Source organism: Calliphora vicina, chromosome 3 (assembly GCF_958450345.1).
Source record: "Calliphora vicina chromosome 3, idCalVici1.1, whole genome shotgun sequence".
Taxonomy (NCBI): Eukaryota; Metazoa; Arthropoda; class Insecta; order Diptera; family Calliphoridae; genus Calliphora; species Calliphora vicina.
The window spans coordinates 49160848-49185951 of record NC_088782.1 but is presented as its reverse complement, the minus strand read 5'-3'; the positions used below and the strand labels follow the sequence as shown (position 1 = coordinate 49185951).

The 25104-nt window shown below is 22.8% G+C and overlaps 1 protein-coding gene across 1 annotated transcript in view; it reads left to right on the top strand.

Annotated features, from left to right (window-relative positions):
- Positions 1–25104, top strand: part of LOC135953283 (uncharacterized) — a 72989-nt gene that overhangs the window by 36487 nt on the left and 11398 nt on the right. The window lies entirely within an intron of this gene.

The window sequence follows — 25104 nt, the reverse complement described above, 5'->3', positions numbered from 1 at the left end:
CTGTTATCTCAGCTTGTTAAATAAATATTTACCTACAAATGCCCGAAACTCTTTTACATACATATTACGAAATATACAATAATTTCAACAATTTACATATGAAAAGGCAATTAAAAATCAATTTACATTAAATAAAAAGTTAAACAAAAAATGAAAAAAAAAAACAAATTCCAACTATAAAAAATATTTTCTTGTTGTCTTAACTATCATAGATAGATAGAGATATGGGTTTGTGCATAAACTGACCACGTCTAATAGAGATTTCTTTAACAAATATCTTTTCGCTGTTATTGTGGTATAATAACAAATACTTATATTTGTTTATTATATACTTACATACAAACTTATAGTTTTATTTATAGTTTGTCCACAGGTATGTTATAAAAATATTTGGGAGAAAGTTAACAAAAAAAAAAATGTTTTGTTCAAAATTTATTTAAAATCATTTTTTTTCACTTGTTTTGTTTTTACTATTTTGTAAGTTAGGCTTGTTCGAAGAATAATTAAAATATGAAAAGAAAAGTATTTCAATGCAAATAGCTTTTGTTAAACAAATTCTTGCCTCTTGTTTTCAAATATCAAAGAAAATCCTTATAAATATGTCAGTTTTTGCAAATGTTTGTTCAATATTTTTTTATTTTATAAATGAAATATAGTTGATATAAACTGTACTTTATATAACCATTTATTTGAGACCCATTTTATTTGCTTTGAATGCATATTTCTTCATTCTTAATAAATCGGTTTTAAACAAAAGTTTAATAAATTCTGGAAAAACTTCTAGTAAATGCTGGAAAACTATTATTTATAGGGCATTTTGTATAAAATAAAAGTTTTGGAGGTAAAATATATATAGTTGTCTTCTTATTTTGTCATTCCTAATAAATCGGTCAAAATATTTGTTTTAAAATTCTTTCAAATCTGCTCCTTACTATTAAAAACGCGTTCTGTGAACATAAAATATAGCACAATAAATAAAAACTATAAAGTTTTCTGGTTATTTTGTCATTCTTATAAAATCGGTCGAAATATATTTTTTTTTTAAATTGTTAAAAATCATAATTTCAATATTTATAATGCATTTTGCGGATAATTTTATAAATTAATTTTTGTTTATATTTAGTGTAGCTTTAATTTGAGACCAATTTGATTTGCTTTAAAGGCATATTTCTTCATTCTTAATAAATCGGTTTTAATCAAAACTTAAGTGAATAAGAGAAAAACTCCTGCCAAATGCTAGAAAACTATCTGTTATATAATTTAGTATAATATTTTGACAATTAAAATTATGAACAAGTTTTAAAAATAATTTTATATTTTTGTAAATATTTTAATTTATTTTAAAATAATATTTCACATTTTTTCTTTAAAATCTCATTGGTAACCATGAGTTTATATCTCAAATAAACAGTAATAATTATTACCAAAAGTTTGAGACCCATATATGTGCATAAATTACTTATATTTTGTCATTCTTAATAAATCGGTCAAAATAATTTTTTTCAAAACTATTTGAAATCGTCTTTTAAATGTTAATAAGGCGGTTGGTTAACAAATAACTGTAATTATAAATTGAAAATGTTGGTATTTCTTTTAATTTATTATGATTCCTAATAAATCGGTCAAAATAATTATTTTTCTAAATTGTTTGAAATCTAGAGGTTAATTATTTTGATATGCATTTTGTAAACAAACAAATTTATAATGAAAACTATTAATTTTTCTTCTTATGGTGTCATTCCTAATAAATCGGTTGAAATAAATTTTGTTAAAACTATTTCAAAAACGTTTTTTTAATATTTATTATGCGCTATGAAAACAAATAAATGTCATTATAAATGGAGACTACATATTTTTCTATTTATTTTCTCATTCCTAATAAATCGGTCAAAATATTTTTTGGGCAAACATTTTCTTAAACCGACACCTTAACGAAATAACGAAAATTCTATATAATTTTACTTTGAATTTGGTTATCTACTTAAGTAATTTTGATTTAATTTTAATATTTGTTTGTGTTTTATCATAAAAGAATTTCGATTCACAACTCATTTAAAGTCTTTCCTTAGAAACCATACTATTTCGAACTGCATTTACTTATTTAAAGATATTTATAAAATATGTATTTTTTCTTTATAAACTTGTATAGAATTTTTAAATAAACATTTTTTAATAGTGTTGAGTACGTTAAGAATTTTTTTATATGTTAAATTTAAATTAAATGTTTTTTCCCTCTTCATTCTATCATCATTTGTATCGACCTTACATATCCGTGTTATTTAAAAAACGTGCTGTGCATTTATAATTCAAATTGTTTTTGTTCAAGTTATTGTAAAACAACAACAATAATAAAATGAAAATAAATACAACAACAGTAGTAGTAACAAAAACAACAACAATTAATTTACATAAAACGGCCATAGGTCAGTGACACTTTTTTTTTGAATTTTATATTGTTTTCTTTAGTAAAGAGATAAAAAAATTGAAACGAAAATATTTCAAAAATGTTAAAAAATATTACATTTTAAAAACAATTGTTTTTGAAAAATTTTAAAAGGAAATTTAACTGATATTTCATTGTTTTAAAACGCTTAAGATTTGTATTGAAACTTAAGGAAATTGAACTGATATATTATTCTGCATGATGGCGCCAATTAATAATAATAAAACGTTGATGGAATTTTAATAAGATTCTGATGCAAATTTACAGAATGTTTTATTAAAATATGCAGTCAAAAGCAAGTTTAAAACATTTTAGTTTCATTTTATGTGAGTTGATGGAAGGATTGTATGTAAAATAGAAAATAATACAAAAAGTAATTAAGACGATTCTAAATTTTTAGCTGCATATTGTTCAATATTTGTTGAAACAGGCCAAAATTATTATATTTCTAAATAAAACATCATACCGTAAATTTTTTCCAAAAACAAACTTTTGTTAACTAAGGAAATTTTAACTAATCTTTGATTTCAAATTTATAGTTTATATTTTATAAGTATTATATTCTTTGTAAGCTTTTGTTTAAGACCCATAATGCTTCAATAATCTATATATTTCTTTATTCTTAATACATCGGCTCAAACTAAAATTTGTAAAAACTTGTCGGAAATATATCATATAAATTTTACTATTTATAAGAGACCCATATTGTTTGCTTTTTACCCGTATTTCTTCATTCTTAATAAATCGGTTGTAAACAAAACTTTATTAAATTACAGAATAACTAATAAAAATTGCTAGAAAATATCATGTTACATTAATTAGAATAAAATTAGCTTAAAAAAACGTTTGTTAACTAAGGACATTTTTTAAAAATATTTCTGATTTTCTAAATGGTTTAATTATAAATATTTATCGAATTGTTGACGGTAAACCTGGGTTTATATTCTAATTTTACTAAGCTGCTTATTAGCTTTATTTTGACACCCATATCGCTTAACAAAATCTTAATATTTTGTCATTCCTAATAAATCGGTCAAAAAACAAAAAATAGTAAATTGTTGAGATTTTACTATATTTTAATTTAAACACATTCTATTTATAATTAAATAATATACAAAAGCTACAACAGGGATATTTTTACCAATTTCTTATGAATTTGAAAAATAAAATATTTGAATTTTATTTTTCAAATTTTTTTTTTAAATATTTTTTTATTAATATAAGTTTATATCTTAATTACACTGTACTCTATACAAGCTGATTGTGATACCCATATTGATTGCTTTAGACGTAAAATGCTTTATTCTTAATAAATCGGTTTAAAGCAAAACTTCAATTAATCAGAGAAAAAGAAATATTAAAATATTGTTTGTTTATTTAAAAAGTTTTTAAACAATTTTTTCATCAAAATCTTAAAGGTAAATAATACCAGTTTATATTTTCATAACTCTCTGCTATTTTTTACCTAACGTTTGACACCCATATGTCTGCTCAAATGACTTATATTTTTTCATTCCTAATGAATCGGTAAGAATATTTTTTTTCAGAACTTAGGGCGTTCTGGGTTTGGAAATATGTAAAATGCATTTTGTAAATAATAAATAACATTTTAGTTGCAAATTATAAATTTTTCTTTGTACACATTACTTATATTTTGTCATTCTTAATAAATCGGTCCAAATATTTTTTTGTAAAACTTCTTAAAATCTGTTCCTCTATATTAGGAATGTTTTTTCTTAACAAAAAATTACATTTTAAGTCAAAACTGTAAATGTTTTATACATTTTTGATTTTTTTGTAGTATTTTTTTTTTAAATTTTCAATTCATTTTTTTAAGAAAATGTATTTTTAATTATTGGTTTATATTTTTTTCGATTTGCTGTGGTCATATGCAAACGTTTGAGTCCCATATTGAAGTCGTTATCTTAATTATTTATCTATTCTTAATAAATCGGTTGTAATTTAAACTTTGTAACATTGAACAAAAAGGTAGTTCAAACTAAAGATATTTCTATATTCATTCATACTCATAAATTTTTATTTTTATTTATTTTGTCATTCTTAATTAATCGGTGCAAATATTTTTTTTATATATCTTCCTAAAATCTGTTCCTCAATTTAAGAAGGCTTTTTGTAAAGAAAAAAATTGAATATAAAGTCAAAACAATAAATGTTTTAAACTTTTTGTTTCTTTTTTATAATTTCCAATATTTCAAACCTTAAACATTATTTTTTTTAGGAAGGTGTCTTTTTAATTATTGGTTTATATTTTTTTCGATATGCTATGGTCATATGCAAAAGTTTGAGACCCAAATTGAAGTCTTTATCTTAATTATTTCTCTATTCTTAATAAATCGGTTCTAATTTAAACTTTGTAATATTTAACAAAAATATAGTGCTAACTATAGATTTTACTATATTAAGTCAGACTTATAAATTTAACAGAATTTCTTGGGTCATTGTAGGATTTATTTTGATTTTATCAGAAATTGATTGTTAACAATAGGAATTTATATTAAATTGCTTGTATGCTTATTAAAGGCTATGATTTCTGATAAATACTATTAAAACATTAGTGATATTAAGGACTTTGAATTCAATTGCATACAGCTCCTTGTTCAGTGGAACGTAGTAAGCGTAATTAACTAAATTTTTATTTGTCTTGAAAAAGTTATGATTTTTCTAATTTTCAGTTTAAAATTTTTTAAAGAAAATTAAGGAGAAAATAGTTGTTTATATTTTATTTTGCTTTGCTGTACTAATTGTTTAAAGTTGAGCACCATAACGATATAGAGCGGTTAAAGCAAAAGCTTTTTTAGTTAAAAATTTAATTAAATAGATGAAAATGGATGATTTTCTTATGAAAAAAAAAATATTGTTTTGCTCAAACTAAATAGAAATAATTTAAATAAGTAAAGGTTTATATTTTTTCCACAACGTTGATATAATACGCTAAAGTTTGAGAAGACCTTATCTTTAATATTTTGTCATTCTTAATAAATCGGTGCAAAATTAAACTTTTTAAAAATAATATAAAATAGAGCTTAAATGAAATATAATAAATTAGCACATGAAAATATATGATTTTTTTTAGATTTCATTAAATTTTTATACATTTTTTTCACAGTATATACTGTTATGATAAATTAATGCTGAATGTTTTGGTTTTAATGAAATGTATTGTGAAATTTCTTCGTTTGTGATATAAATGTTTTACGTACAAAAGACATTTACAAATGAATGTTTTTTCTTTTAATCATTAGTACCAAGATAAATTATTTAGTTTTTCCTCATTGTGTTAAACTAACTTTTTAATTTTCATAATGTCCCAATTAAATTAAACAAAATTTTTGGCTTAAGTTTTTTGTTTTGTTTAGTATTTCTATTTGATATTTCCTGCCTCTAATAAAATATGATTTCTTCAAAGTGTTTTATAACTAATAAACAAGATTTTGTGTTTGTTTTTTTTTCGTAATTTATGCAAAATTCACACAGTCTAAATTGGCAACGAAACTGGAATGAATGCAACCTGTCATAAGTTGAAAACAGTTTAAACGGTATTAAGCTCGTAATATACAGAAGTCAGCCAAAAAAAAAAAAACAACGTATCTCTTACAACCAGTTTTTAACTAATTTCTGTTTTAGAAATTTAGCGTTTTTTTTTGTTTTTGAGAAAAAGTTGTTTGTTTTTGTTTTAATTTATATTTCACTTAAAATTCAAAAAAACTAAACTGAACTACCTTGTACTGAATAGTACAAAATAGTTGTAGTCATAGAGAAATACACATAGAGCAGAAACTAGAAAATACTAATGCAATCTCTCCACTTGGGTTTTTGACAACTGAGTTAGGTTTTTCATAGGAGAGATTCCGATCAATGTGTACCTATCTATGGTTGTGGTATTTCTAGCAAACAAAAAAAGAAACTTTAAAACAAAATGTTAAATTGTTTAACATAAAATAATGTTTGTTACATTTTAGTTAGTCAGTTAGTTGATTTTTTTACATCTAAAACGTTTTTCTAATTGTCATTTATTGATTTGTTTTTATGAAGCATTTCAACGTAAAATTGTTACAAAATGCGTTAGTTAGTTTACGTTTTTTTTTGAATTGATTTTTTGTTCATGTTTTTGTTGACTTTTTGCTTGTTTTAAGGCTAAAAGAATTTATGTATTTACAAATATAGTGTGAATAATGTGAGCGAGCACATTTTGTTTTCTAAGGTTTCAATTAAAAGCATGAAATAAGTTAAATGGCAAATGTTGTGGGTTTCTGTTTTCTTAGTTAAAATAAGTACTACTACTTTGTAAGGCTATGAACAATTAGAAAGTGTTAGAGAAAACGACATATCAAGCTTTTCCTCTATATTTGAAATAAATGTAAAATATGTTATGAAACTCATAAAGCAATAATAACTAATATTATATTAATTAATAAGGTATAAAACTCTATAGAACCTATAATTTGAGACCCATATTAATAGCTTTTTAGGCAAATTTCTTCATTCTTAATAAATCGGTTGAAAAAAAATTGAGCTAAGAACTACGAAAAAATTCCTGAAAACTATATTTTATATAAATTAAAAGAATTTAACTTCAAATTTTTAGAAAAAAAATTTAAAATTTTTTCATTTAAAAAATATCGATATTTTTCAAAAATTTAAAATTTTTTCTAATGTTTGCTTTAAAATTTATAGTTTATATTTTATAAGGCTTTTTTAATTTGTAGGCTTTTGTTTAAGACCCATAATGCATCAATATTCTTTATATTTCTTCATTCTTAATAAATCGGTTGTAAATAAAACTTAAATGAATTAAAGAATAACTAATGAAAATTGCTAGAAAACAACATGTTGTATAAATTAGTACAATTTAGGTTAAAAAAGTATGAAAAGAATTATTTTTTTTTTAATTTAAAAAATTTTGTTATTTTCCAAAAATGTACAATTTTCGAACTAATGATGAACTTTAAATTTCTGGTTTATATTTAATAAGACTCACATTCTTTATTAGCTTTTGTTTAAGACCAATAATGCTTCAATTATCCTTATATTTCTTCATTCTTAATACATCGGCTCAAACTAAAATTTGTAAAAATTTGTCTGAAATATATGATATAAACTTTACGTTTTATAAGCTATAATTAGAGTCCCATATTTTTAGCTTTTTACGCGGATTTCTTCATTCTTAATAAATCGGTTGTAAACAAAACATGAATAAATTAGAGAATAACTAATAAGAATTGCTAGAAAACAATATGTTATATAACTTAGTATAATTTATGTTCAAAAATTATGAAAAAAATTAATTTTTTTTAAATTACAAAATTTTAATATTTTCCAAAAATGTAAAATTTTCGAACTAATGATGAACTTTAAATTTCTGGTTTATATTTAATAAGGCTTACATTCTTTATTAGCTTTTGTTTAAGACTAATAATGCTTCAATTGTTCTTATATTTCTTCATTCTTAATACATCGGCTCAAACTAAAATTTGTAAAAACTTGTCTGAAATATATGATATAAACTTTACGTTTTATAAGCTATAATTAGAGTCCCATATTTTTAGCTTTTTACGCGTATTTCTTCATTCTTAATAAATCGGTTGTAAACCAAATTTGAATAAATTTGCAAAAAACTCACATAAAATGCTTTTTAAACTATGCTTAAAAATATATATATAAATTTAAAAAATTTCGATAATTTTTTCAAAAATTCCAAATTTTTATTTAAATCTAGATTTCAAATTAAAATTTTTAAAAATTGGTTTGTAAATGCTGCCAAAAAATGGAATGTAAAGCTTAAATTTTTTTCAAGCTTTTCTTTAAGAGCCATATTACTTAATCGTCAATTATATTTCATCATTCTTAATAGATCGGTTCAAATTCAAATTGTTAAAAATTGATTTGAAACTTCTGCCAAAAGCTGGCAAATGATTTGAAGAAAAAAATATTAAATTTTCTTCTAATATTATTGAAAATATCATTTATGTTTTTTTAAATATAAGCTTTGGAATTTAAAATGTTTTTTATATCTGTTTAATTTCAAAATTTTATTCAAATGTATGATTTTAGTTCCTTGTTTATATTTTTTAAAGAATGTAGGGATTATAAGCTTTCATTGGAGAACCATATTGTTTGGTTTGTTGTCATATTTCTTCATTCTTAATAGATCGGTTGAAATTAAAATTTTTAAAAATTGATTTTAAACTTCTGCCAAAAGCTGGCAAATGATTTAAATAAGAAAAATATTTAATATAATTGAAAATATTATTTGTTTTATAAAACATAAACATTAGGAATTCAAAATGTTCATTATATTTTTGTTTTATTTCAAAATATTTTTTTAAATTTTTTCCTAATTTAATTTTAATTGATTTTATTAGGAATTTATTATTAACCGTTATTTATTTTGTAAACATTTCAATAAATTTCAAATTTCTCCATATGAGTTCTTGGTATTTATTTTTAATTTTTGTTTTCTATTTAAATTTATTTGTTGCTAATTTTAAAATGACTCATAAAGTGTTGTACATAATTTCAACAGAAAAATATATTCAGTCATCAGGTGTATTTTATTTAAAACAACCACAATAATTTATGAACATTTACTAGACATGTTAGCGCTCTGAATTTTGCATTAATATATTGTTTAATGAAAAATGTATGTTGTATAAATTTTGTTAAACAAATTTCAGTCAAAGCATCATGTGACACTTTAAAGGTGGCGATATATAAATTATAGAAAATCTGAAATAATGCTTTGAACTCTACGAAAAGCGAGAGGTCAGCTTAAGTTCATTAGAATGTTTGTTAAATAATTTTTAGTATTTCTAATAAAAGCAGGGTATTTTTGTTTGTCTTCTATTGTATAATTTAAATAAATTTGTTGTTTATACTTAAATTTTTTGTTATAAATAAATCTTTTTTTCAACAGCTATAAATTCTGCAAAAATCATATATACAAATTTTTTTGGCACGTTTTGTAGTCTTTGGGGTTTTGTTTTAAATAAAGTTTACTTATGTATTTCTTTTTGGAAAATACACACTTTGTTAGCAATTTGCAATTATATTTTTTGTTTTGTTTAGTTTTAAAAACAATATAAATTATTAATAGTTTGTTTTTTTCTTATTAAAATGTTTGTGTTTAAAGATGTTTAATGTTTACGGTTTGGCAAAGGTTTTAATTTATAGTTTTAAATACGGAAGTTTATTAAAAAGTAATTATTTCAACTAGATTTTAACAAATCAAGGTTATATTTAAAACTTGCTTTGTAAAGTAAAAGAAATTAGTTATTTCTCATAATCATTTAGATTTAATTACAGTTGGCAGCAGAATATTATCATTTTTGCGCCAAAAAATTTCTAGAAATGGGTGTGTCTCATTTAATGTGACATGAATAAATAGCGAAAAAATCAGTTGAACTTTTCTTATGCTTAAAATGCTTCAATAATTCATAGATTCATACAAAATTTTGATTTCCCTTAAAAAAATACTTTGATTTTTTTTTAAATTGTTAAATTTCTTATGAAAATACAAATAAAATAATATGTTTATATTTTTGGAAGAATATGATCTTAATAAATTTTAATTTGAGATCAATATTTATTTTATCAAAGCTATATTTCTTCATTCTTAATAAATCGGTTCAAATCTAAACTTGTACAAATTATAGCAAAACATATGGCAAATGTTTGGAAATGTGTTTTATATGGATAAAAATGCTGTGTAAAAATTACTGAAAGTTTTTAAAGATTTATGCCAAAACAATGAAAAACAATTGAGGTGACATTTAAATTTTGAAATTTTCTTTTACATTTTTACTTCAAATGAAAAGTTTATATTTTATGAAATACATACTCTTTGTAAGCTTTAATTTAGGACTTATTTAATTTTATTTCCTCTTATATGTCTTCATTCTTAATAAATCGGTGTAAATTTTTCAATGTGAATTTTTTTTTTAAAATGATGTTAAGTGCTAGAAATATTTGTTATGTATTTAAAAATATTATATTAACTTAGGATTTTAACACAAAAACCTAATTTTTTTTCAAAAATATGATTTAGAATTAAAAAAATATTTTACTATTTTTTCTAAATTTAAAATTTGTCCTGATAATATTTGTAAAATATAATATTTATATTTTTAGAAGAATATGGTTTAAATATACTTTAATTTGAGACCAATATTGATCGATTTCAAGCTATATTTCGTCATTCCTAATAAATCGGTTTAAAACTAAACTTTTACCTATTAAAGAAAAACTTATGGCAATTGTTTGGAAATGTGTTTCATATAAATAAAAATATAATGTATAAAAATTATTGAACATTTTTTAAAGTTTTATTCCAAAATAATGAAAAATAATTGATAGGACATTTAAATTTTGAAATTTTTGTTCAAATTTATTCATCAAATGAAAAGTTTATATTTTATAAAATACTTACTCTTAGTAAGCTTTAATTTAGGTCTTGTTTAATTTTATTTCTTCTCATATTTCTTAATTCTTAATAAATCGGTCTAAATTTTTTAATAAGAAATTTTTTAAAATTATGTTAACTGCCAGGAAACTCTGTTATATATCTAAACTCTGTTATATATTTAAAAAAAATTAAAATTTTTTTTTTACTATTTTTAAAAAATTTAAAATTTCACAAGATAATATATATAAAATAAAGTGTTTATATTTTTTGAAGAATATGGTTTAAATTTACTTTAATTTAAGACCTATATTGATAGTTTTCAAGCTATATTTCTTCATTCTTAATAAATCGGTTGGAACCTAAACTTTTATATATTAAAGCAAAACATATGGTTAATAATTGGAAATGTGTTTTATATGTATAAAAATGTAATGTTATACTAAATTAATTAAAATATAATAAATTTTTAGTAAAAAAACTACTTTTAGAAAACTCTTTACAAAGCAAATTTTTAAAAACTTCTAAATTTTTTAAAATATATAACCTAAATGTATGACTTATATACTAGGCTTAAATTTAAGCCCAATTTCGTTTAATATGTTGCACTTTATAATTAAGTAAATGCCCTAGTTTATAAAAATTTTAGATTTGATTTAAAATTTTGTTTCGCAAACGTACAATTTGAAAATTTGTGTCAAATGTAAAGTTTATATTTTTTAAAGAATATGCTCTATATAAGCTTTCATTTGATATGAATATTGTTTAATTTCAAGCTATATTTCTTCATTCCTAATAAATCGGTTTAAATCAGAACTTTTAGAAATGAAGGCAATATATATGCCAATTACTAATAAAAGTGTTTTATATTTTTAAAACTTTATATTTTTAAATATTTTATACAAAAACCAAAATTTCATAATGAAAATATTTTGGTATAATTCATGAAACTTTGAAATGTCTTCTAAATATTTATCTTAAATAAAAGATTTATATTTTTGAAGCAATGTACTCTTTATAATCATTCATTTAAGCCCCATATTGTTCTATTTCCTATAATATTTTTCTGTTCTTAATAAATCGGTCCAAAATTAAATATTAAAATAATGCTTAAAAACACACAGAGCATAACATGGAAAACAATTTTATCCCAAATTAGTTAAAACATCCCCTTATTTTTTAACTAATTTAATTCTTTATTATTTAAAACCCTTTTAGATGTACTCATTAATTAAATTCAAGTACCAACACTGTGATTCTCATGTTTCTTTTACTAATCTCTAACATTTGCCTAAGGTTTACATTAAAATACTTTTAAGTAACATGTAAATAAAACCATTATGTAAAATTTGACAAAGAAAACGTTTATTGAATAGTAGTGGCTATTAACAAAATAACATAACAAAAGAAACATGTTCAAATTAACCTCAATTATGTCTACACAACAATATGCCCTCATCTTAAGACCCTCTCTTTTAAAAATGCCAACATAATTCCTGTGTGTTTTTTTCTTTCCTCCATAAATAACAATACACCTTTTGTGTAAAAGAATTAAAAGAAAAATGTTACAGATTTTATAACAACTTAACACGAGCTGATGACAACGGAAATTATGCATAATTACTTCCGATTTATATCAAGAGAAAAGTGTGGTTTTTTACTTTCAGTACTTCTTAAACTGTTTGTGGAGCGAAAAAAAAAGTAAATCATAAGATAGAGGATGTTGTTTTAATTGAAATGTTTATGCTAACATTTAATAAACATTAAAAAACTTAAATAAAAATAAAGAAAAAAATGCAGTAATATTTATTATGTAAACATTTAATGGCTACATTAACATGTTCAAGTTTGTAGACATGCAATTTTTTTAGTATTTTTGTACATTATTTGTTTTACAAATTTTATATAGTTTTTTGATATTAAAACATAATGGGTTTGCGTGTTTAAAATTAAACACACTTTATTAATTTAAGAAATATAAATATAGTCATTAAAAGAAAGACATTTAAATTTGTTTAGCAAATTGTGTAAAAAAGTTAATTTTTCTTTTAAAGTTATATCTCCATATTCATAAATAGTTATTAAATTTATTAATGCCGAATATGGGAATAAAATATAACAAGTTTATATTTAATTTAAATCATTTAAAGCTCAGGCTTTAATTTAAGACCCATATTGCTGGGATTTATTAACAGTTTATATCGTTCTTAATAAATCGGTTGAAATCTTAAATTTGTAATATTATCTTTTTTGTTAAGTGAAATGATAGAGAAGCTTTAGAGGTTTATTTTTACACAAATATGAGTTTAATATCTCATTCTAGAGGAGTACAACTTAAAAATATTTTTTACGATTTTTCTGAAATAGAAAATTTCTCAATTTTTATTAATTTTATGTCTGAAATGTTATTTATTCCTTAAAGTTTATATTTTCTTTTAATTGTATAAGTCCTAAGCTAAAGTTTAAAACCCATTTTGCTTTACTTTGTTTATAGTTTTTGATATTCTTAATAAATCGGGGGAAATCTTATCATTAAAATATTAACATTATTTTAAAGGAAAACTAAAGAAGACCTCTTTAGTTTAAAATTTAAATTAATTAAAATTGAATCATATTGAATTTTATAAATAAATAAATTCATGCAGAAACTCATGCAATTGTTCTGAGTCTATAGTTTACTTGAACTACGTTTTTTTGTTATATAGACTGACTTGTTATAAATCGGTTGACATTTCTATATAAAGTAAACCTGAAATTTTTCTTAGACTTCATCGTAATGTAGCATTTTATCCCAAAAATTAGGGTTTTCGCTATATACAACTCATTCTTAATAAATCGGTTAAAATTTATATATAAAAGAAAGCAAAATGTTTGCTTTTGAAATTTTAAAATTGTATACATTATTGTTTTAAAACTATTGTAAATAAAATAAATAGTTATTTTCGCTTTACATAATTCATTCCTAATAAATCGGTTGCAAATAAAATATTATGAAAACTGAAAAATAAGCTGTCTAAAGTCTTACAGATATACATGAAATCCTTTTGGAGCATTCGATTCCATATGAAAATTATGTTTCCTTATTTATATACATCATTCTTAATAAATCGGTTGCAATATTTTTTTAAATATAACTTGAAAATAGTTTTAAAATCTATTAGAATTTCATAAAATAATTTTTTAGCTTAAAATATCAGCATTTCGATGCATATATAACTCATTCTTAATAAATCGGTTTTAATTATTTTTTTAAGAAATTCTAAAAATTTAGAAATCAGCTATAAACACTTTTGTTACTAGGAAAAATTAAATATCTACTATATATAACACATTCTTAATAAATCGGTTGTAATTTGTATTTGAATAAAACTTGAAAATTTGTTTAAAATCTATAAAAATTCCATAAAATACTTTTTCAAAACAAAATATAAGTATTTCGATGCATATATAACTCATTCTTAATAAATCGGTTTGAATTTTTTTTAAGAAATTCTAAACATTTTTCTTAAACATCATAGAGTTTTAAGAAAAATCAATTTTATTTTGTCAAAATAATGAAAAACAATTGATGAGACATTTAAATTTGCAATTTTTTTTTCAAGTTTATTCATCAAATGAAAAGTTTATATTTTCTTTCTAAATTAAGCTTTAATTTAGGACTTATTTAATTTTATTTCATCTTATATGTCTTCATTCTTAATAAATCGGTGTAAATTTTTCAATGTGATTTTTTTTTTTAAATGATGTTAAGTGCTAGAAATATTTGTTATGTATTTAAATATATTATATTAACTTAGGATTTTAACACAAAAACCTAATTTTTTTTCAAAAATATGATTTAGAAAATATTTTACTATTTTTTCTAAATTTAAAATTTGTCCTGATAATATTTGTAAAATATAATGTTTATATTTTTTTATATCGGTTTATATCGGTTTAAAACTAAACTTTTACCTATTAAAGAAAAACTTATGGCAAATGTTGGGAAATGTAATAATGAATACTAATTGATGGGACATTTAAATTTTTAAATTTTTGTTCAAATTTATTCATCAAATGAAAAGTTTATATTTTATCAAATATCTACTCTTAGTAAGCTTTAATTTAGGTCTTGTTTAATTTTATTTCTTCTCATATTTCTTAATTCTTAATAAATCGGTCTAAATTTTTTTAATAAGAAATTTTTTAAAATTATGTTAAATGCCAGGAAACTCTGTTATATATCTAAACTCAGTTATATATTTAAAAAAAATTAAAAATTTTTTTTTACTATTTTTAAAAATTTAAAATTTCACAAGAAAATATATATAAAATAAAATGTTTATATTTTTTGAAGAATATGGTTTAAATTTACTTTAATTTGAGACCTATATTGATAGCTATATTTTTTCATTCTTAATAAATCGGTTGGAACCTAAACTTTTATATATTAAAGCAAAACATATGGTTAATAATTGGAAATGTGTTTTATATGTTAAAAATAATATAATATAATATATAACTCGTTCTTAATAAATCGGTTGTAATTTGTATTTGAATAAAACTTGAAAATTTGTTTAAAATCTATAAAAATTCTATAAAATACTTTTTCAAAACAAAATATAAGTATTTCGATGCATATATAACTCATTCTTAATAAATCGGTTTGAATTTTTTTTAAGAAATTCTAAACATTTTTCTTAAACATCATATAGTTTAGAAGAAAAATCAATTTTATTTTGTCCCTAGAAAAAATTAAATATCTTCTATATATAACATTCTTAATAAATCGGTAGTAATTTTTATTTAAATAAAACATGAAAGTGGTTTTAAAATCTATTAAAATTTCATAAAATAATTTTGTAGCTTAAAATATAAATATTTCGATGCATATATAACTCATTCTTAATAAATCGGTTGTAATTTTGTTTTAAGAAATTTCAAAATTTTTGCTTGAACATCATAGAGTTTTAGGAAAAATCTGTTTTAAAAACTGTCGTCCCTAAAAAAACAAAAAATATCTGCTATATATAACTCATTCTTAATAAATCGGTTCTTAATTAAAATCATTATTAATAAATCGGTTGTTAATTTAGAATCAACATTTTAAAAAAGCCTGCAATTTATACTTTTATCACTTTAAAGCTAACTGAAAAAGAGGTTTTTGACATATTAAACTCTTTCTTAATAAATCGTTTGTAATTAATGATGTATTTAAAATGACATTTGTTTAATATATTTGGGACAATAGTTAAAATCTTTGTAAGTCCTTATATCGTTCGTTATAATCAAGTTCGTGTGTAACATGTATGTATGTCTATATATAATTTGCAAAATTTTTCCTCAAAATGGTTTTTATCTTTTCACACAAATTTTCATTATTTATGAGTGAAACATGTTTTCAAATTGTATGATTTTTTTTTTGCAAAATGTTTGCCTAATACCAACCATATCGCTGATCTTGACGTAATCAAAATTTTCTTAATTTTATTTTTAAAACAGACAAACTGAAAAACACACACTTTTTTCATCAGGAAAAAGAACAGAGAACATGATTGTGTGTATATTTTTGAAAAATTTTAAAACAACTACACAGAAAAGTCATTAAACCGCAAATGAAATAAATTGCTTAATTAAAATTTAAACAAAATTACAAAATATGATTCACAGTAAACTCAAAAATCATTAATTTTTGGCAAAATTTTGAAAAGTCAAAGACAAATAATAAAGATAAATTTTCAAACAATTTGTTTTTAATTCCGAAATGCTGAATAAATCTCTTCTTAATTTATTGTTTTTAACTGAATATATTTGTGTTTCTTATACAATTACTTGAATGTTTTTTTTTGGCTTTACAAACAATTTTGTACAAATTCTTATCATTTCTATGAGTTTACTTTGCTTGTTTTTCCTTTTTTTGAAAATAGTTTTTTTTTACTTTTCGTTTGTAAAAATCATGCCAAAATACCTATTAACCCATATTTAGTTTCTATTTTGCTCATGCCAGACGCCTGCCTATCATTAATTACACAATTTGTGCCAAAAATACTTACACGCCACCACAAACAATTCAAACATTTTTTCGAATCTTTTTTTTAGGCCGCCTAAAAGCACCCACTTCAAATGGTATTTGTAAATAAAGCGCTACCACCAGAGAAAAAAAAATTAAATAAATGTCTTCCGCATTTTCGACATTTCATCAATAACTCTACACCTTTTTCTCTATTAGATCTTAACGGCAAAACTATTTTAGTCCCACATCAACTAAACCAAAACAATCGACCTACTAATAAGACAACACCAAACAAATAATTGCAATTTTGTTGTAAATTTATTTATTTATTTTCCCCAACTCTAAAATCGTTCAATTGTATTCATCTCACAAAAAAACAGGTGATTCACATGCTTGTTGTTTTGTCAAATTGTAAAGTTAACAAAAAGAAAGCATTGTGTGTGATTTATTTAAGGTATAATTTAATTTATTTTTATTTCTTATTGAATCATGAGGGAAATTTACAAAAAAAATGTTTACAATTTATATAAATAAAGTGGTTTATATATTTATTGTACTGTTGTATTGATTTGCTAAAGTTTAATATCCATATTGCTTGATTTTTTTATATTTTAAGTCATTCTTAATAAATCGGTTGATATCTAAATTTCAAGATATTTTATAAATTTTAATGGCAAATGATAGTTAAAATTCAGCTGATGCTTAATATTCACAATTTAAACAAATTCTGTTTAGTTAACCAATTATATTACTGCTTTTTTAAGTATATATACAGTTTTTATATTCAATATTTTTGTTATAAGTATAATTCATGAAATACACAACAAATTTCATGGTTTATATTTTTCTTAGAATCTACAATTAGTTTGTTAAATTTTGACACCCATATTCATATCGGTTGAATTTGTTTAGGTTTTAAGTCATTCTTAATAAATCGGGGGAAATCTAAATTTTAAGATATATTAAAAACTTTAATAACAAATGATAGCTAAAATTCAGCTGATGCTTAATATACAAAATTTAAACAAATTCTGTTTAGCAAACCAATTATATTACAACTTTTTTAAGTCTATAGTTTTTATATTGAAGAATTTATTTTAAGTATAATTCATTTTATACACAACAAATGACCTGGTTTATATTTTTCTTAGCACCTGCAATTGATTTGTTAAATTTTGACACCCATATTGCCAGCGTAAAGATTTATAACAACTCATTCTTAATAGATCGGTTTATATTTTAAATTAATGATATTATAAAAATTTTAATGTTAAAGTATAAATAAAGTACTGGTGATTTGAAGTTCTAAGAACTTTAAGAAATTCAGGTTTATTAAACCTAAAACATTGCAAGATTTTGTTGATATATAAATATTTTTAATATATTGCTGTAATATTTTCTAGCAAGCAATTGCTAGATTTATAGTTTTATTATATTGCCATGATGATTTGCTAAATTTTAACACCCATTTTAATAGACTTTGATTGCGTTATATGTCATTCTTAATAAATCGGCTGAAGTCTTAAAATAATAATAATCAATAAATATTAGTGGGAAATGATAGTTAAACCTTTGCTAGTGCTAAATATATAAAAAAAATAAAGCATTTTTAGTTTCCTAAACTAAAAATATTGGCTGATGCTTATTTGTTTTGTTTAATTTCTATAACTGAAGTTAGATTTATTATTTTATTGTATTGCTATAATGATTTGCTAAATTTTAACACCCATATTGTTTGACTTTGGTTGCTTTATAAGTCATTCTTAATAAATCGGTTGAAATCTTAAATTAATAATAATCAAAAAATATTAAAGGCAAATGATATTTCAACCTCTGCTAGTGCTAAATATATGAAACAAATTAATATAATCGTGTAAAGAGACAAACTAAACCATTAAATAATAAATTTAATGTTTTAAGTTTTTTTTTAAATACAAAATTTTTAAAATATTACTAGAAAAATCACACGTTTTCCTAAAGTTTATATATTTTTTAGTTTATTTACATAGTAAGCGAAATTTTGAGACCCATAATCATATATCTAGCATGGCTAATAACGTATTCCTAATGAATCGGATGAAAATTTCAAATTATTATTACAAACTCAAAATACGTTTTAAATGATAAAATCAATTATTTTGAATAATTTGATAAACAAATTAAACTTTAATGTTTGCTATGAGATTTAAAATCATGTCATAAATGTTCCTTTAATATTTTATAATTTTTTTTTAATTCTGAATATTTTTAAATTTTTATCTGGGTTTATATTTGTTTAAGATTCTATACATCATTACTTAAATTTTAAGATCCATAACTGTATATACATATTACTTATAAAATAACGTATTCCTAATGAATCGGTTCAAAATCTAACTTCAAAATCGAAAACATTAAAGTTAGTTCTTCACAAAACTGTTAAATCGGTTTTTGCTTTAAGAATTCTCATATAATTAAATATTTTTATATCTTTCACCTTCGTGATATATATAAGTTTATCATTCCGTTTGTAATTTCCACAAAAATATAATAGCGGAGTCGATTAAGCCATGTCCGTCTGTCTGTCTGTCTGTTGAAATCAATTTTCTGATGACCCCAGATATCTTTGGGATCCAAATCTTCAATAATTCTATCAGACATGCTTTCGAGAAGTTCCCCACTTAAAATCAGCAAAATCGGTCCACAAATGGCTGAGATATGAGGAGAAGACCAGAACAACCTCGATTTTTGACCTATATCTGGATTAGGAAGTCATTAATAATATTAATATGGATATCTAATAATAGATATTTCAAAGACCTTTGCAAGTTCCTACAATGTGTCGGTCAAAATCGAAAAAAATATTTTTTAACCCAAATTTTTTTTTCACCAAAAAAATTTTTTTTTTAAAATTTGAAAAAAAACAATTTTAAATTAACAATTCGAAAGAAAAATTTTCCAAAAAAAGAAAAAAACAACTTTGGAAAAAAGAAATAAATTTTGTTTACCTAAAAATATTAAAAATTTGTATTTTGAAGTATAATTTGGTGAAGGGTATATAAGATTCGGCACAGCCAAATATAGCTCTCTTACTTGTTTATTTATAAAATAACGTATTCCTAATAAATCGGTTGTAATACCAAAGTCATGTTATAGGCACACAATTTATCAGACACATTAACATTCGAGCTGAACAATAGTTTTAGAGGCAAATTAATATAAACAAATTCTATTTGAATATTATTCAGATTTTGCTAAAAATTTTAAAAATCTGCTATTTGATTTTACAAAAACCAATTTTTTTCGAGTTTATATTAATTTTAGATTTATTACTTGTTTAGCTAAATTTTGAGACCCATAATGCCATATTTAGTACAGCTTATAACACATTCCTAATAAATCGGTTCAAATTTTTAATAAAAAGCTACAACAAAAAAACTGATGCCAAGTAATAAAGTTATTCGTCTTTATTAATTGTGTAAAAAATTTAAAATAAAATCTCAAGTTTATGGCTTCAAAATATGTCTTTTAACAAAAATATTTCCAAATATTGTTAAACTTATTATTCCATTACACTTTACATAAATCAAGCTATTTTTAGTTTTATTTTCAATATACATCTGACTCTCGGTTGTTGTTGCGCTACATTAAAATGGAAAAAAAATCTTTTTACACACACTCGTATTCCACCTTTTTAAGACCCCCAGATTTGTCACTTTTGAACATATTTAAAGACATGCAATTTTCTTATTTTTGTTTTGTTCTTGTTGTGGTTGTCTTAAATTTTAAAGAGTTTTTTTCTTAACATGTTGTTGTTTTGTTTTCTGAAAGAAAACACAAATCTTTTCTAAAAATATTTATTTAAGTTTATTTGAGTGGATTGTCTTTAGTAGTGTATGTTTTTTTTCTTTTATAAATTGTGTAGAAGATGGGTAATTTGGTTATTTTTAAATTATTTATTTTTTGTTGTTGCTTCAAATTTTTGCTAATTAGGTGTGGAATGTTTTTTTTTTTTTTTATTTTGTAGAATTATTACTTGTTGGTTTACAAATTGGAATTAGAATGAAAGTAATATTAAAAGGGGAAACGAGTTGGGTCCATCATTACACTTTAGTTGCTGTTTAAAGATCTAGATTCATTTTTAACTGTTTATTTACTGTTATATTTTTGTAATTTATTTATAAAAACTTCATTAAAATAGCTTTTAGTTCTCTTAATATATTTAATTACATCATTTTAATGTTTATTATCTTTTAAAGTTCATTCAACCTTGTTTTTATATCAAAAACCAAACAAGTAAATTAAACCAACCAATTTAAATTTATTACTTAAATCAAACAAAAACAACTTTGTATTTTTTTTAAATCTTCTGAAATTTGTCAGACTTAAATGAAATCTTTTAGTTTATATTTTTATTTAAATCTTGTATTAATTTGCTAAAGTTTAAGCCAAAATTTGCAAACTTTGGGTATATAATAAGTCATTCCTAAAGAATCGGTTGAAATCTGAAGTTTAACAATTATTCAAAATTAGGAAAACAAAATATAATATAACTGTTAGAGATTCCAAATAAACATGATCAAATGTTTACAGCGCTTATTTCAGAAGAGTACACACGACACGAGCCACTATGTCTGCTAGATAAATATTTTTATAATTTGAAGCATATCTTCTAGTCAAATTTAATATGAATATCGACTATTTATCATTGATGTATGCTTTAGTGCAATTTCCTACCATTTTACCCATAAAAAATATCGAATTTCTTCTTATTCATGTTTGATTATTTGGTCAAAATTTTATTACCATTGCTTGTGATAAAAACCAAATATAATTTAATTAGTTTTATTTTTATTATTACACTCTTAGGAATAAAATCAATTAAATTCATGGGAAATTGTAAGAAGCCAAGAAATGTGCGAACGAACAATACCACCAAACTTTCATTATTTATTATTTTTTTTTTTTGGAGGCAATTGATAACAAAGAGTAACTTTTAATGGTATTAATTAAAATTAAATGCAGATAATTATAATAGACAACAACTTAACTTTAGTCATAATAGATTCAACTTAATTTATTTCATATGCGCACGCATTACAAATGAGAAATAAAATAAAACATGTAAAGAGTTTGAAGTAGGCAGAGACGAATCTGAAATACCTACCACCAAAAACAAAAATTTCTTAATTGAGATATTTTGTATTTAAAATGCTTCTTATTTAGTTTCAATTTAGATAAGTTCTTGTTCCAGTTTTTTTCTAATTCAGTTCTAGATCAGTTCTAGTTCAGTTCTAGTTCAGTTCTAGTTCAGTTCTAGTTCAGTTCTAGTTCAGTTCTAGTTCAGTTCTAGTTCAGTTCTAGTTCAGTTCTAGTTCAGTTCTAGTTCAGTTCTAGTTCAGTTCTAGTTCAGTTCTAGTTCAGTTCTAGTTCAGTTCTAGTTCAGTTCTAGTTCAGTTCTAGTTCAGTTCTAGTTCAGTTCTAGTTCAGTTCTAGTTCAGTTCTAGTTCAGTTCTAGTTCAGTTCTAGTTCAGTTCTAGTTCAGTTCTAGTTCAGTTCTAGTTCAGTTCTAGTTCAGTTCTAGTTCAGTTCTAGTTCAGTTCTAGTTCAGTTCTAGTTCAGTTCTAGTTCTAGTTCAGTTCTAGTTCAGTTCTAGTTCAGTTCTAGTTCAGTTCTAGTTCAGTTCTAGTTCAGTTCTAGTTCAGTTCTAGTTCAGTTCTAGTTCAGTTCTAGTTCAGTTCTAGTTCAGTTCTAGTTCAGTTCTAGTTCAGTTCTAGTTCAGTTCTAGTTCAGTTCTAGTTCAGTTCTAGTTCAGTTCTAGTTCAGTTCTAGTTCAGTTCTAGTTCAGTTCTAGTTCAGTTCTAGTTCAGTTCTAGTTCAGTTCTAGTTCAGTTCTAGTTCAGTTCTAGTTCAGTTCTAGTTCAGTTCTAGTTCAGTTCTAGTTCAGTTCTAGTTCAGTTCTAGTTCAGTTCTAGTTCAGTTCTAGTTCAGTTCTAGTTCAGTTCTAGTTCAGTTCTAGTTCAGTTCTAGTTCAGTTCTAGTTCAGTTCTAGTTCAGTTCTAGTTCAGTTCTAGTTCAGTTCTAGTTCAGTTCTAGTTCAGTTCTAGTTCAGTTCTAGTTCAGTTCTAGTTCAGTTCTAGTTCAGTTCTAGTTCATTTCTAGTTCATTTCTAGTTCAGTTCTAGTTCAGTTCTAGTTCAGTTCTAGTTCATTTCTAGTTCAGTTCTAGTTCAGTTCTAGTTCAGTTCTAGTTCAGTTCTAGTTCAGTTCTAGTTCAGTTCTAGTTCAGTTCCAAGTATAACAAATGCTGTAACTAAATCGAAATACCCCCCATGTATTGTGGTAGATAACTGTATAAATGGCTTTTAACATTTCTTTACAAAAGATGTTAGGCTCTCTCTTAAATAAAAAACAATAGGTCAGTTCGTAGATATTTTCTCTTTTGTTTATTATTAATATTTTTTTGTTGCTCTTTTGTAGAATTTTTATTTTTCTTTAGGGAGAGTGATAATGGCTTGTATTGTCGTTGGTAGTATTTTTTCTCATACTCTGATCTTGTTGTGAACAATTTTTAACGCATTTTTTTGTTTTTATTTTATTTCTTTTAATGTTGTTGCTAAACTTTTTATGTGTTGTTGTTGGCTGTTTTTTTTTTGTTTTAAATTCTTAATGTGGTGGCTTTTAGGTGCCACAAAATTGTTCAACGCCATTAGTCTCCAATCTCGCTACAACAGCTAAACACAGCTACTTTAGGAATACGTTAAGATTTTTAGTTTTGTTTCGTTTTTTTGCTTCAGTTTTTTATAGTTTTTCTTTTAAAGTTTCGTGTCGAGTTTTTGTAAATATTTTAAAATCGAAAGAAATAAAAACGACCATGTTTATTTAAGACAATAAACACTAACAATATCGGATATTCGCTGCTCGTAATAAAAAAAAAACATACAACAATTAAAGTTGTAACTCAATTTAGTCAGGCCCAACACACATTCTGAAACGTAATTTTTCTGTTTTTGTGACAAGTGATCAGAGCGCATTATTTGAAGTGTTTATTTTTATTGTTTGTTTTTTATTTTTATTTTTAAGGTGACAAAAAATCTTGGTATTTAGAACAATTGAAATAATTGTTTAAATTTCTAAAAACAAAAAAATCTGTGTGAAATATTTGTGTATTAAAAAAAAAGTTTAAGAAAAATAACATAAATTTGATTTTGTAATAATCTATTAAAATTCATTCGATCATTATTTTTAAAATTTGTGTCGTTATTTTGATCCCTTTAAATATTTGTTTTTTTTTCAAAATCTTTTTTAAAAAAAAATCATTGGCCTTTTGCCCAATATTTCATATTGCTTGTGTTAGTTTTTCTGCTCTCTTCTTATACAATATTTTTATTTTGTTGTTGTGTGGTGTTTTTCATGTTTCTATTTATTTATTTAATTTTCCGGCAAAAAAAAAAATAATATAATAATGATAAATTTGAAGTACAAGCTACAAAATGTTAACCCTTTAAGGAACGAGACAAATGGATATAAATATATACAAACTATATTTAATTGTTAAAACAAAATCGCAAAAAATTTAATAGAACTTTTACAAAACCTATAAAATGTATTTAGTCGATCATAGTTTAGTTCATTTCAAGATCAGTTCGAATTTGTTTCTAGTTCATTTCCAGTTCAGTTCTAGTTTATTTTGAGATCATTTCTAGTTCATTTCTAGTATAATTCTGATTCAGTTCTAGAGTATAATCTTTTCAAAAACTATAAAATATATTTACTCGATCGTACTTCAGTTCATTTCAAGATCAGTTCGACTTCATTTCCAACTTATTTCTAGTTCAATTCTAGTACATTTCCAGTTAATTCCTTGTTCAGTTCTAGTTCATATCTATTTCATTTTGAGTTCATTTCAAGTTCAGTTCCTTTGTAGTTAATTTTGAGTTAATTTCCAGTATAGTTCTTGTAAATTTCTAGTTTATTTATTGTTCAGTTTTAATTTATTTCTAATATAGTGGTATTTCTTTCAGAGTTGTTTTCTAGTTCAGTTCCATTTAATTTCTAGTTCAGTTCTTGTTCATTTCGAGTTAATTTTTAGTAAAGTGCTGGTTCATTCTTAGTTCAGTTGTAGTTCATTTCCATTTAATTTCTTGTTCAGTTCTAGTTAATTTCTAGTTCGTTTATAGTCAATTTCGAATTCATTCTAGTTCAGTTTTAGTTCAATTCCAGTTAATTTCTGGATCAGTTCTTTTCATTTCAGGGTAATGCCTAGTTCTGT